At 41.4% G+C, this 12,184-nt stretch overlaps 1 pseudogene; it reads left to right on the top strand.

The window, feature by feature from the left end:
* LOC113838967 overlaps positions 1 to 8,311 on the top strand; it is a 321,491-nt pseudogene extending 313,180 nt beyond the window's left edge.
* Positions 8,312 to 12,184: the final 3,873 nt, after the last annotated feature.

The raw sequence follows: 12,184 nt of genomic DNA, 5'->3' as shown, positions 1-12,184 counted from the left end.
TGATTAGGAATCAGGCTTTGCGGGTTCACTGGTAAATTACTTACAGATAAATATTGTGGGCACCCCTCATTTGTTTGACAAGATTAGTGATCAGTTTCTCTAGTCAAACAAAATTGCTTTCTTTTGCTATTCTGATGATGAGTCATGAACTGTAGCGTTCTCTCTTCCTGAGATAAAGAAAGTAACTTTGTCAATCAATCTGTTGACTTGTTCTCTCCAGCCTATGGGCCGGGAAGGTCTGAAGGAGTTCCCACTTCACCAGCAAACATGGGAATTTTTTTTCTTTAGTTAACTGTCTAGGTAAATTGAATTACAATCTTACTTTAAGATTTTAAATCACCAGGAGATGCCCTTAGAAAAAGATGTGGCCATTGACTATTTCCCAACAACTTCTGAAAATCACACAAAAATTACAAAGTATCATTTCTCCTCTCTCATTTTGGAGTCTTAATTTCTTTAGGCTATAACTTACGTTCTAAACAACTTTTGAAAATAACTTTAAGGTTGTGAGTAGTCTTTTCTAATCCAACCTGTAAAGCTCTCCTTAGCTGACAATGACTCATTTGCAACTTAGCAGAGATATCCTAATTTGCATCTATCTTGACTCCTACAAAGGTTGAGGTCTAACAGGGCAGCCATTAACTTTTATTCTCTAGATTTTTTAACCATATTAATTTAGGAGGATATCTGTACCCTCTCCTCTGCTAAGCTCGATGGAATCATCCACAAGTATTCCTTTCCATTTTTGGCCATGCTGTAGGATTCTGCAAATTTTTTTTACTGACCAGCTGTGAGGGTTCAAATCATTAAATTTTCCTCTAAAGACCTTTTCTGACTGGATGCTCTTTTTACTGTATTCAAAGAAATTCAGTTAGCTTTAAAACTAGATCTGAAGCAATTCAAGTATCCTTAATCATATCCAAAGCAATTAAGCAGTTCCTTTTGCCACCATTCACACATTTACAATCACATTTCATATATCTGTTGTGGTCACACCACATACAGAACATGCACATGTCTCTCCTCTCTCCTTTTGCATAGTTAGTTTGTTAAAATGAAAAATCCTTACTTGAAATCTTGTGTAACATGGCAGCAATAGCAAATCCTTGAATTATGAGCATCCAAAATTTGGACAAATCCAAATTTTTCTATGTTGCCTTTCTTTTACCACAAGGTCTTAAAATATTTTTGGTTAACTGCATTATTATTATTGTCTATACATTTGGCTGGACATTGCCCACAGTATCAGCTCTCGAGGCTGCAAGTTTCTTAGGTTTTCCCTTTGGTCCATAGTATGATTTCAGTCCTCCCAGCTTGGGTGGACCCACTGTAATTGACCTGTGGATGACTTTCTGTCCTGAATTTGGGGCATAAGCCTGATTCTCTATTTTCACCTCTTGGGACTCTGTCTGCCCAGTGCCCTTCCTGACCACATCCAAAGCAACATCTAGAAGGCTCTGTGTGTTTCTTCCTCCTTATTCCTTGTGTTCTCTCCAGGAATAACCCATTTTTATTGGAAGTTTCTGCAAGACAGCCGCCATCAGTAATCTCTGGCCTTGGCCCAAACTGGCAGGCTGGACTAGCATTCTCATAAGCTAGCTGTTTCACAATCATAGGTTTAACCCCTGTGTCTGACTTTGAGGATAATTTCCACATTGGTATAGAGACCAATTCTGAAATACCTCCCTAAGTCCCTTCCTGTACTCTATAACAAATAATCTCCACCTGAAAAGCAGGCCTTGGTTATCTACTCCTGAGTTACTTGGGGTAAAGTTTTACAACAATATTCGCTATCAGCATCTGAGTGAAAACTGCTATTGATCTATAATGAACATAAGCCACCCTTAGTTCCTTGAGCTGCTTAAATGGTATTGACATCTGCATCTTGTTCCCCCCCACACACTCTGGGTATCTCCATGCTCCTCTATAGGAAATGTCTGAAATCCCTGGTCATCTCTATCTGCTGCTTGTGTAATATTAGCTTGCATTGGAGACATCGGACCTGTTGTGGCTGCCTGCCATGAATCCAAGGGTATCTGGTCCTTAGGATGACCCATGCTTGTTGCTTTTACAGACAAAGGAGCATTTCTGTGATATCAGGAAATCTCGAAAATTTTTTATAACCTGTGAGAGTGATTCCACTAAATCTTTCAAGCCTCTTAGCTCCTGCTGAAATTTACCACTGGGTTTTTGCCTCTCTATATTCCCAGTTTAAAATGAAGAGGTGAAGACTCTCCATTGTGGTACTAGCAACCAGATAATGGGCAGATATTTCCTGCTGTCCTGCAAGTATTCAAGATTGCACTTTTGTTTCCCCAAGCCCTGGAAGAGCTCTGATATAGGTGTGGTGGTAGATTCTGTGAAAAGGAAGGATCCTTTCAAACCTTTATTTTGATTTTTGAGATAGGTTTTTCTCTGTGGCTTTGGAGGCTGTCCTGGAATTAACTCTTGTAGACCAGGCCTGTCTCAAACTCACAGAGATACACCTGCTTCTGACACCAGAGAGCTAGGATTAAAGGTGTGTGAACTCTAAAATTTTCTGTACTTGCTTTTTGCTTAACTTCAGCTGTCTTGTCTATTAAAATGTACATAATAAATATATATTCTTCTGACTAATAATTATCTGTCTCATATCTCTTTATATATTTTTACTCTCAAGATTATCCCTCTTCTCTTTATCATCTGGCTAATATTCCTGGTCATTAACATTCATAACCAACCCTATTTAAATAAAAACACACATTTATAGGCAATATTAGGGAATGTGGGCATCATTCTCTCCAAACTGCTTTCTGCTGATTGGGGGTGCTGAAATACCATACGGATCCTAAGAAAACCCAGAAATCCTAACCTTAGTGGTCTGTGATTGCATCCTTCTATTTAAATTCAGATGTCAAAACATTTTTAAATATATAAGTTGGATTAATTCAGCAGCATTTATAATCAAATATCTGTTAGCTGCTTTTGCTCTTTCCTTAGTAATTCACCAGTTTAAAGACAAAACAATAGCATACAGTATCTGGATTTTTGTGTATTTTTTACTTTTCATTTTCTATTTTTTTATTACTTTTCCTTTTCATAACAAACCAATAACTGCAGTTCTCATTTTGATACAGCTCTTCCCTATTTCCAATCCAACCCCCTCAGCAGTTGAGGCTCCAATCCACCCTCATAAAACTTACTTGCTGGCACCAGTCTTTTGAAGGGCGATTCTCAGGGTCCCCTTTCTTTCCTGTTCTCTGTGGAACCTCCACTGGTGGTACATGCACCACGACTAAGTCCGAGTATTAGGCAAAAGCCTGGAGATATAGTTAAAAGCAGAGAAGTCATGCAGAAAGCACTATGCATGTCTTTCCTACTTTATTCCTCTTCTTCAGAGCACAGCCGCTTATATGGAGAGAGAGCAGTCTTATATACACTTAAAGCACAATGGAGAAACCCAGGTGTAACAGTTCCTGGAAGAAGAGGGCCTTTTTTCCCAGGTGTAGTGGGGCATAGCCAGGGCTGTAAGCCAGGACTAGAAAACAGGATGCACCTGTGGTTATTGGATGACAAGCAACTTGCAGAGACCCCTGGTGTCTGGGCCCAAATAGAAAATATTATCTGAATTGGAGCCATCACTCCCCACCCATGAAATCCTGCTCATATCTGTTCTGCGGTGGAGAACACAGCACAAAACCATACTATGTGGGACAGTACCCTGAGGTCTCATCAGCAGTGTTTTTCTCCTTGACCCTCATTTTGTTCTCAACTGATTCTCGGTGTTCACATCTACAAGGTAGACCTGCAAACTCCTCCTGAAGTTTTGAAGGACTTTCTACCTATTATGTTGGGAATAGGGTTAGTTTCAAACTCCAAACATTCTTAAATCTCCAGATTGTTAACAAGGCTATTGCTATTTTAGCTCCTTCTTGCCCACATCAAGAAAACCCCCACAACCTAACTATCATACATACACTTCTTTGAGGCCTCAACTCACCAGGAAATCAGTAGATTTTTTTCACCTTGATCAGATAACTCTGTGTTTGACCACAACAGCAAGGACCAGTGCTTAAATATCTTCTGGAAACCCCAAATTTCTACCTACTCTTTGTCACTTTCCTACCAAGTGATCTTCAATGCTAGTACATAAACCCAGCCTTTGTGGCCACTCAGAGTTCAGTCACATCCCTGAGAGTTCTTACTGATTCAACCAAAACTTTTTTCTTTGGTTTGTTGTTGATGCAGAATATCTCCATTAACCTATGCTAAACTGCAATCATCAAAGAGATTACCATGCGATACTCTCAATGAGGGAATTGGATCTTAAAATGTTGTCCAGTGTTGTAGCCTCATAATGAAATGTCAATTCATTAAATGGTTATATAATTCAGGACGATTTATTGATTCTATACACCATGATGGATCAAATTTAGACGTGGGGGTTGAGAAAGATTGATCAGAAAGGGAAAGCCAGCCTACATTAATTATTTAGTAGCTCCAAATCCTGCCTAGCCTACAGGACACACTGTCTTAAAAGGAAAAAAATGCATCCATTAATAGCAGACGAAAAGCTCCACGAGACTCTTGGTGTTCAAAGGAGAAGAATAGTCATACACTGTTTTTTATCAAAGGGCACATAAGAGTCTGAACAGGGGCACAGACCTGCAATCCCAGGTACTTGGATATTGTACTAAGAAAACTGTAATTTCAAGGATAGTCTGGGTAACAGACACCCCAAACACCTTAGAGATGTAGTTCATCACAGGATGGTGACAGTTGAGGTCTCCCACAGAAAAGGAGTAGACAAGGAATAAGTAATAGGGATCAGCAAAAATGGCAAAATCTGAACAGACCAGGATGAGAAAGACCTGGAAATTCTAGTGCCAACTGTGAAACAGATACCCACAGCTATTTTTCCTTTAGTAAAACTCAGTTTGTTTCTGGTGCACAGGATATGATTCTGAAGATGAATGTGTTGAATTTCTGTATCTTGAGAGTGGCAAAACAGAAGCCATACCTGAACCAGCCATTAAGCAGATAGCAAACAACACTGTCAAGCACACATTTGCATAGAATGTCATTATATTGGGTGAAAATGAATGGCCTTTTTTCCCAGGGAGAGAACCTTCGAAAGATCAGAACCAACTATTGAAGACTTAGAGACAGATCTCTTATCAAATCTGGGAAAGCCAGATAATTCAGTAGATGGCCAGGTAATTGAAAAAGAACACTGGCTTGACCATCCATCATTCCAGGCTCTGAATCCACAGCCTCAGGAGAGAACAAACCAGGTTGTGCCCCAAGAGCAGCATTCTGAAGCAAAAATGGACTCAATGTTCTTGTTCAGTGATTAGGCAGAGCCTGCATTTTCAAGGCCAGAACCCCAGAGGAGGGGATTCCAGGCCCAGCTTCTCCTCAGCTGACCCATCCTCTGGAAACCTTGAAGATCAGCAGTTCCTAGTTGATGGAGACCCTGGGCCAGGTTTCCCCCTGCCAGCATCTCAGGGGCCAAATTGGAAAAGGGTGCTGACAAGAACCTGATGAAGTAGAGGAAGGACTCATTACACGGTTAGTGAAAGAAACAGAAACAAGATTTCCAGATGTAGCAAACGGATATGTTAAAGATATAATTCATTTGAAGAATTCCTGTGATTTGAATGTACTTTGTTATTTTCTTTTGGAAAACACAGATTACCCAACTAGGGAAGACTGAATTATTATAGAGCCCAGCAGCAGCCTGCTTGCCAAACCGGATGATGTGAAGTTGCCTAAAGTAGACTGTTTTGACTATTCCAAACTCATTCCACTTTACCAGCGATGCTGCATCCAAGCTGCTGACCTGCTGATGACTGAATTAAAGATGCTCAGGAGCAAAGAAATCATGTGAGCCCTACATGAGTTCAAAGGACACTATGCAATCACCTGAAAGGCCCTTTCTGATGCTATTGAAAAATGGCAGGAGAGATCATATGACACTAGTAGAAAATGGAAAAAGAGGAAGAGGAAAGAAATGAACCAGTATTCTTTCATCGACTTCAAATTTGAACAGGACAACATAAAAATAGAAAGGAGAATGTTCATTTTGTCAAACAAGCATCGACACTGCAAATCTTATGACCAGAGAGACCTCCTTCCAGCTGTGCAGCAAGAGCAGGAATTCTATGAGCAGAAAATCAAAGGGATGGCAGAGCATGAAGACTCTTTTTTTATTTAGAGAGTACTTTATTAGTTTTTGTAATCAAACCCATGCAGATAAGACTTTGCATATTTAATACAGTGTGTTACCCCTGTACAAATGGAAAAAAATTAAGTTCAACATTTCTAGACCAATATGGCTGTTAATTTCTATACAATTCCAACTCAACACGGTAAACTGGGATACTTTTTTCCAAAGTTGACAGCAGAGCTAAAGTTTCAAAAAATTCAAATTATATATGTATATATCTATATTTATATTTATATTAAAAGACCAAAAATAGCAGTATGGTATGCGTCAGTAACAGTCACAGCTTTTCCAGGTTCTGCAGTCATTTGAACAAAATTGTAGAGACATCCAGCACACTCCATTAAAAAAAAAAAGTAAAAAACAAAATTCCAGGAAACAGAACAGTTTTGTTACTCTTGTCATAACTGGCACCATATTTTTTAATTAGCTTCTCAATCATCATCTGGAAGGAAACCATTCTGAGTAAAATCATTAAAAAACAGCTCTGATAAAGCACAGTCACTACTATGTATCATAAAGCAGGTCCACATATGAGTGAGTACATATCATGTTTGTCTTTTTGTGATTGGGTTACCTCGCTCAGAATTGTTTCTTCGAGTTCCATCCATTTTCCGCCAAATTTCAAGATTCTATTATATTTTGCTAAGTTGTACACCATTGTGTAAATGTACCACTTTTCTCTATTTATTCTTCGGTTGAGGGGCATCTAGGCTGCTCTTCCAGTTTCTGGCTATTACAAATATTGCTGCTATGAACATGGTTGAACAGATGTCCTTGTTATATGAATGTGCTTCTTTTGGGTATATGGCTAGGAGTGGAACTGCTGGATCTTGTGGTAGACTCATTCCCATTTTCTTGAGCGATTTCCAAAATTCTTGAAATACTTGAGGGATTTCCAAAATAATGATTTCCAAAATGGCTGTACAAGTTGGCACTCCCACCAGCAGTGGACAAGTGTTCCTCTTTCTTTACATCCTCTCCAGCATAAACTGTCATTGGTATTTTTGATTTTAGCCAATCTGACAGGAGTAAGATGGTATCTCAGAGTTGTTTTGGAGCATGAAGATTCTTAGCTTGCCCTGCAGATGAATGCAGAACAGTATCAAAGGATGGAGAGCTGATTGAGTGTGGATGCTGCGTTGGGGAGTATCCAGTTGAGGAGCTGACGCAGTGTTCTGATGCTTACTTGTTCTGCAAAGAATGTCTCATCAAATATGCCCAAGAGGCAGTGTTTAGGTCTGGAAAGTCAGAACTCAGCTGCATGGAGGGCAGCTGCGCATGTTCCTTCCTAACCAGAGAAGTGAAGAAGGTGCTCCCCCAGACCATTCTATGCAAATACTATGGACAGAAAACTGAAGATGTCACTGCAAGCCTGTGGTGATAAGCTTGTCAGGCGCCCCTCCTGTAGCTTCCCTGCTCTGTTGGACAGGGTTGTAGCTGCCCTAATCCTCGTTGCCAGACTGAGATCTGTAGGAAGTCAGGGACTCTGGAAAGAGCATACCGGCCTCACCTGTGAAGAGCTGGCCAAAAAGGATGACGTCAAGTACAGGATATCTACTGAAGAAAAAATGACTGCTCTCACATTAGAAAATGCCACCAGTGTGGGACCGGCCTCAGCAAACCGGAAGGCTGCAACCGCATGTCTTGCCGATGGGATGCCCAGATGTGCTATGTCTGTCGAGTTTTTATCAACGGCTATGACAACTTCTGCCAGCATCCTTGTTTTCCAGGAGCCTCTTGGGAGGAATGTTCCAGGTGCTACCTATAGAGCGACCCCACTGAAGATGGGAAAAAGCTGATTGAAGAAATGCAAAGGGAGGCTGAAGAGGAACAGAGAAGGAAGAATGGAGAGAACACCTTCAAATCTTAGGCTCCACTGGAGAAGCCAGCCCAGAAAGAACAGCATGTGGGAGGCCTGCCATGGCCTGTCCACGCAGACGCCACCCATCGCCATTGTGCACCCACCTTTCTTTCACCCTGGCGCCTGTGTGGCCTGGGTTCAACAACTTCCCCATCAACATAGGCCCAGTGCCAGCACCCTAAATACCACCTCTGCCCACACTGCCTGTGAAGTAAGAATTTGGCCACATGCATTGCTTCTGACACCCAAAGCCACCCTGAGTTTCCTAGAGGACCTGTCTCACCTTATATGAGTGGAGTCTTTATTTCACTCTTGAAATTGGCCCTTGCCCTCCTTCTCTTTCCTTTGCAAGGTCCACTATACTTCCTGTCTGATACCCTTTGGGAGCTGAGTGACTGTCACTGAGCCAATGTTAAGGCTGCTCCCTGGTTGTGCCATCCTCACAGCCAGTGTAATGGCATAGATCATGAATTGCAGGCCCTTTACTCTTTTGGCATCATCCATCCCCAGCAGACCATTGACAGCCCAAGGGAAGTGGCCTGGTATCCCCAGCGCAGGCCTCTCTTCCCTTCTAGGCCATGGTCTACACAGGTTCACGGGCCTCTGAGACTTATGAGAGGCACAATTTCTGTCCTGTTTACCATGTAGTTGCTCCTGTTTACATAGTTTGACCTGATGCTGTTTTGGAGCTACTCAAGTTTGTCCCCATCCTTGAAAAGTCAAGCTGGAAGTTTCTCCCCAGGGCTGGCAACTGCTGAAAGCCAATTTTCCTATCACCTGATTCAGACAAAAGGGCATTTATATAAACTGTCACTTATTCCAAGGCTACTCCTTTTCTGGGAGAGAACTCACCTATCAGAAGCCTGTGATGAACTTACATCTCTAGGTGTTTGGGGTATCCCTGGGTTGCAGATAGCCTTGTGTGGCTGCTGCAGCTGTCATAGCAAGCTTCCTGCCTGCTTACCTTTTCCCTCATTAGTTAGCAATGGAATCAGGCAGAGGCTGAGGCCCAGGTACAGGATGGAACAGCCACCTTCCCTAATGTTAGAATGCTCCCAGCATGCTCCTGCTGACTGTGTCCTCTCCTGTCCTCACCAGGTCTCTGTATAACTCTAGTCTGTATCTGGAGAAGGACTGGCCCCAAATGGGTTTGTCGGATGCCAAGTCTGTTTAAACTACTGTGTAAAATATCTATACCACATGGAAACTGAATTTCACATAAACAAATCTTGGTAAATGATAATAAAAGATTATTTCATCTAATACCTCTGAAATGTTCTGGTTATGTATCCCTGGCTGACTTCAAGTCTCTCTGTAACCCAGACTATCCTTGAATTTACAGTTTTCTTAGTACAATATCCAAGTAGCCTGGATTGCAGGTCTGTGGTCCTGTTCTGACTTTTATATGCCCTTTGATAAAAGAGTGTATGACTATTTCTCTTTTGATCAGCTAGAGTCTCATTGAGCAGTTTTGTCTGTTATTAATGGATGTATTTTTCCTTTTAAGACAGTGTGTCCTGTAGGATAGGCATGATTTGGAGCTACTAAACAATTAGTGTAGCCTGGCTTTCCTGTTCTGATCACTCTTTCTCCACATCCAAGAGCAAACATGCCTGTTGACACAACATGGTGTCTAGCAGCAAGACATGGTCCTAACTTCTATAAGCATTTAATGAATTGACATTTAATTATAAGGCTACAGCACTGGACAAAACTTTAAGATCTGATTCCATCTAAAGTTTAGCACTAAGGGGGGGCAGGCCTATATTCTCAGTTTCAATTTGACACACAATCCTGTCCCTTCCTATTCATTTGGAACAGTGATTAAACATTGTTGGGTCCATGCTAGCCACACCTTTACTGCTTCAACTCAGGGGAGTATGGCATGGTAATCTCTATGAGATTACGGACTGCCTGGTCAACATAATGTATTCCTGTTTAGCATAGGTTAATGGAGGTATTCTTCCTCAACAACAAACCAATGCAAATAGTTATGATAGAATCAGTAAGGACTCTTAGGGGTGTGACTGAACTCTGAGTGGCCACAGCAGCTGGGTGTATGGAATGGATTTGAAGATCACTTGGTAGGAAATAGCCAAACAGTGGCTGGAGATTTCAGGTTTCCAGAAGCCATTTAAGCCCTGGTCCCTGGTGTTGTGATGAAACCCAGAGGTATCTGAGCAAGGAGATTCCACCTACCGATTTCCTGGTGAGTCGAGGCCTCATGGAAGTGTATGTATGATAGGTAGGTTGTGGGGGGTTTTCTGGCTGTGAACAATAGGGAGATGAAAGACTGATAGGCTTGGTAACACTCAGGGGATTTCTGTAGGTTTGGAGTTTGAAATTCACCCTATTCCAAGTGTGATAGGTAGAATGTCATTCACAATTCAGGAGGTGCTTACAGTTCTACCTTGTAGATGTGCACACTGAGAATCACATGAGGACCAATTGAGGGGCAACCAGAAGAACAGTGCTGTTGAGACTGTAGGGTACTCTCCCACTTACTATGGATTTGTGCAGTGATCTCCACCACAGAACAGACATGAGGAGGATTTTGAGGGTGGGGGCGAAAACTCCAATTTAGAAAGTATTTTCTGTTTGGCCCCAGACCCCACATGACTCTGTAAGTTGCTTGTCCACCAATAACCACAGGTGCATCATGTTTTCTGGTCCTGGCTTACAGCCCTGGCCCTGCCCCACTACACCTGGGAAAACATGAGCTCTTCTTCCTTGAGGTCTTACACCTGGGTTTCTCCACAGTGCTGCAAGTGTATATAAGGCTGTTCTCTCCCCATAAAAGCCACTGAGCTCTGAAGAAGAGGAATAAGGATGGAAAGATACACATGGCACAATTACTGGACCTCTCTGCTTTTAACTAAACCTCCAGACTTTGGCCCGATTCTCAGACTTAGTTGTGGTGCACATGCCACAAGTGCAAGTTCCACGAAGAAGAGGAAAGAAAGTGGATCCTGAGAAATCACCCTTCAAAATGCTGGTCCCAGCAAGTAAGTTTTATGTGGTGGACTTGTCCCTTAACTCCTGAGAGTGTTGGATTGGAAATAGAGAAGCACTATCTTAAAAATAAAACTGCAGTTAGTGGAATTGTTATGAAAAGTAAAAATAATAGAAAATTAGAAAATTAAAATTAAAAATACACAGAAAATCTGGATAATGTATGCTATTGTCTTGTCTTCAATCTGTGAATTGCTAAGGAAAGAGCAAAAGTTGCTCAATGATATTTGCTTATAAATGCTGCTGAATTAATCCAACTTATGTTTTAAAAATGCTTTGACTTCTAAATATAAACCTAAGGACAGGTTACTTGGGAAAAGTCATTTTGCTTGTATTTCGACAGAAAATGAATAGCTGTGGTTTTCTTCCAGACTAGCATGTTTTGATGAAGAAAGACCCCCTGAAGCATTGGGCAGGTGATCCAGCATGGAAGACACCTGGGATGATGCAGTCACAGACCAATAAGGTCAGGATTTCTGGGTTTTCTTAGGAACCCTATGGTGTTGCAGCGCCCCCAATCAGCAGGAAGAAGTTTGGAGAGAACGACTGCCACATTCCCTAATATTGTTTATAAATGTGTGTTTTCCTTTAAATGGGGTTGGTTATAAATGGTAATTATCAGGAATATTAGGCAGATTACAAAGAGATGTGAGTTAACCTTGAGAGGGAAAATGTATATAGTTAGAGAGATGAGACAGAGAATTATTAGTCAGAGGATTGTATGTTTACTTGGGTATTAAGAGCTATTAAGCAATTACAAGAACAGAAAATTTTAGAGTTTAAAAGTTGGAAAGGATCCTTCCCTCTCACAGAAGCCACCAACACAGCTATATCAGAGCTACTCCGGGGATTGGGAAAATGAAGTTGAGACCTTGAACACATGCAGGACAGCAGGAATTATCTGCCCCTGAACTGGTTAGCAATGGAATAGTGACTACAGACCTACTGAAGAGCAGCTAGATTCAAAAGAATATACTGGGCAGTGTGGTTGGGATTTGTGTGAAGAGATTGCTGCTAAGTATCAGGGTGGAGAGTCTTCACCTCCTTCATTTTAAACTGGGAATATAGAGAGGCAAAAAACCAGTGGTCAACTTCAGCAGGAG

This window comes from Cricetulus griseus, chromosome 9 (assembly GCF_003668045.3).
Source record: "Cricetulus griseus strain 17A/GY chromosome 9, alternate assembly CriGri-PICRH-1.0, whole genome shotgun sequence".
NCBI lineage: Eukaryota > Metazoa > Chordata > Mammalia > Rodentia > Cricetidae > Cricetulus > Cricetulus griseus.
This window is presented reverse-complemented; position numbering and strand designations above follow the sequence as displayed.